The sequence below is a fragment of the Rhinopithecus bieti genome, unplaced genomic scaffold (assembly GCF_001698545.2).
Source record: "Rhinopithecus bieti isolate Rb0 unplaced genomic scaffold, ASM169854v2 scaffold_20178, whole genome shotgun sequence".
In the NCBI taxonomy this organism is placed as follows: domain Eukaryota; kingdom Metazoa; phylum Chordata; class Mammalia; order Primates; family Cercopithecidae; genus Rhinopithecus; species Rhinopithecus bieti.
The window spans coordinates 91,655-94,678 of NW_016809758.1; the positions used below are offsets into that span (position 1 = coordinate 91,655).

At 45.6% G+C, this 3,024-nt stretch overlaps 1 protein-coding gene across 1 annotated transcript in view; it reads right to left on the reverse strand.

Moving 5' to 3' along the window:
• NRL (neural retina leucine zipper) overlaps positions 1 to 3,024 on the reverse strand; it is a 44,324-nt gene that overhangs the window by 39,913 nt on the left and 1,387 nt on the right. The gene's annotated exons all lie outside the window — the stretch shown is intronic.

The following is a 3,024-nucleotide window of genomic DNA, read 5'->3' on the forward strand; positions in this document are numbered from 1 at the left end:
AAAAAAAAAAAAAAAATCTTTTATACGCAAAAAAATTAATCAATGAATCCAGTGATGAATCTTATATTCTTTCCCATTTGATGTGAAAGAGGATTCATTTTGGTCATAAAACCTCAGCTATTTTAACATTTACCATGACTTTTAAATGTTTTATTCAGTAATGTACAAGTTCCATATTACAAAAGCTTGAATTAAAAGATTTTATTCAGGTTTGAACTAATTTGTAAGAAGAAGAGAAAAGAGAATCAAAAAATGAATTGTTAAGGGGATAAATTTAACAGAAGTTTTTTGTTCGTTTTCTGGACCTCAGGTGCTATAGCTGTATTAATCATAACCCTTTGCAGAAGCTACACCTTTGTCACCGGTTCATGCAAGCCTTCTCCACTTTGTTTAATGATGTAATGAGCTAGGTATTATTATCCCTTTTTTTTTTTCTTTGAGACAGGGTCTCATTCTCGCCCAGGCTGGATGAAGTGCAGTGGCACCATCATGGCTCACTGCAGCCTTGACCAGACTCAGTTGATCCTTCCACCTCAGCATCCTGGGTAGCCAAGACTACAGGCCCAGCTCAATTTTTTTTTTTTTTTTTTTTTTTTTTTTTTTTTTTTGAGACAGGGTTTCATCATGTTGCCCAGGCTGGTCTCAAACTCCTGGGGTCAAGTGATCTGCCTGCCTCAGCCTCCCAAAGTACTGGGATTACAGGCATGAGCTACCACGTCTATTATACTTTTTAATGAAAAACTGAAACCACGTTGTTTTTGCATCTATTACATGTCACCAGAAGAAATGATTATCTTTTTTTTTTTTTAACTTGACAATGTAGTTTGCACAATTTCCCATGGTATAAAAATGGAAGGCTACAACAAACCTGTACCAGGAATAAGTACCTTAAAAAAAAAAAATGAAGACTACAACACCATTTTAATAGCTACCTGGTATTTCTGTGTCTATACCACATGGACTATAATTCATTTAACCAATTCCATATTGCAAGATATTTAGATCTTTGTTTCCAGTGTTCTACTTTTATCAGGAATTGCTATGTAGAACATACATTTTTATGTAGGTCGGGGCTAGATTTCTGGAAGCAGTATTACTGAGTCAAAGTGCAAGACTGAGGAAGGGAGTTGGGTAGAGAGAGCTTCCCTCTGATAAGAAATTTTCCTGGGAAGCTGCAGAGGTAAAAATAAACAAGATATTTATTGGCATATTTGCTTGGCAGAATTATCAAAAAATGAGGTTACTAAATATAGACAACCAGGTTTGGAAGTCTGTATTTGAAACAACGAACAATAGTGAGCCATTTGTTGGTTTTCTTTTTTTAGAGACAGGCTTTAGTTCTGTGCCCAGGCTGGAGTACAGTGGAGCAATCATGGCAGCTGGAGTACAGTGGAGCAATCATGGCTCACTGCAGCCTCCACCTCATGGGCTCAAGATTCCCTCCTCCAGCCTTCCCAAGTAAGTTGGGACCACCGGCACGCGCCATGATGGCCGGCTATTTTTTTTTTCCTTTTGTAGACTGGGTCTCACTATGTTGCCCAGGCTGGCCTGGAACTCCTGGCCACAAATGATCCTCCTCCTCGGCCTCCCATGGTGCTGGAATTATAGTCGTGAGCCACCCCACCCGGCTCACTTGTGGGTTCTTAAGCACGAAACGCTGTTAGAGGATTCTTCAACAGATCAACTGGCGGAAGAGACATAGGTGTTTTCTTGTTTGTTTAGTTGGTTTTTTCTTGTTGTTGTTGTTTGTTGTTTGAGTTTCGCTTTTGTAGCCCAGGCTGGAGTGCAGTGGCGTGATCTCGGCTCACTGCAACCTCCGCCTCCCGGGTTCAAGCGATTCTCCTGCCTCATCCTCTCGAGTAGCTGGGATTACGGGCGCACACCACCACATCTGGCTTTTTTTTAAGTAGTGACAGGGTTTCACCGTGTTGGCCAGGCTGGTCTCGAATTCCTGACCTCAGTGGATCCACCCGCCTCAGCCTCTCAAAGTGCTGGGATTACAGGCGTGAGCCACTGCGCCCGGCCAACGTTTTAAAAAATGATTCCGTCACATTCTGAGAGAATGCAGGTAAGAATCAATCAATATATAACGATCCCCTCAAGCCTGTAATCCCAGCACTTTGGGCGGCCGAGACGGGCAGATCACGAGGTCAGGAGATCGAGACCATCCTGGCTAACACGGTGAAACCCCGTCTCTACTAAAAAAATACAAAACACTAGCTGGGCGAGGTGGCCGGCGCCTGTAGTCCCAGCTACTCGGGAGGCTGAGGCAGGAGAATGGCGTAAACCCGGGAGGCGGAGCTTGCAGTGCGCTGAGATCCGGCCACTGCACTCCAGCTTGGGCGACAGAGCGAGACTCCGTCTCAAAAATAAATAAATAAATAAATAACGATCCTGATTTTCCAGGCTGGATAACCCAGAAACCACGGTATCTTAAAGTCTCAATAAACGTTAAAGCACAGATAGTAAGTAATCTGGCAATAGAGGATGGGCGCCCAGCATACCGCCTACAGACCGCCTACATAATCAGTGGAGTCCAGTGCAAGTTGAAAATGCCAGGCACTTGCTTTGAAATTATTGATAATTTCAAGACTGTTAACAGTAGAACATTAAACCAAGCATTCAGGACCCTTCTAAGCGCAGAGCCCATCAAAGCTAGTCCTGGTGACAAGCTCAGGCCTCCGGGTCTGGAGACTAGGAGACGTCGCCCGAAAGCTGGCCAAACCCTCGCCCTCACTGGGAGAGGCCCCAGGAGGGCCCAAGAGGGCCACGAGCCCTCGCTCCCATCGCTGCCCTCAGGAGCGGGCGGAGGGAAGCTCGCAGCTTTCCCAAGGGAGTGCAGGCTGCGGGGACTGAAGTTCAGCTCGGACCCTGGACCTCTGAGCCGGAGACAGCAAGGTCATTCAACCCCACACACTTCCCCACCCAGCCGGGCCGAGGTTCAGAGATATGGCAAGTCCCGGCCTTGGACTCATGCTTGTTACTCATAAACCCGCAAGAGAGGGCAGGAGGGGCAGGAGGGGC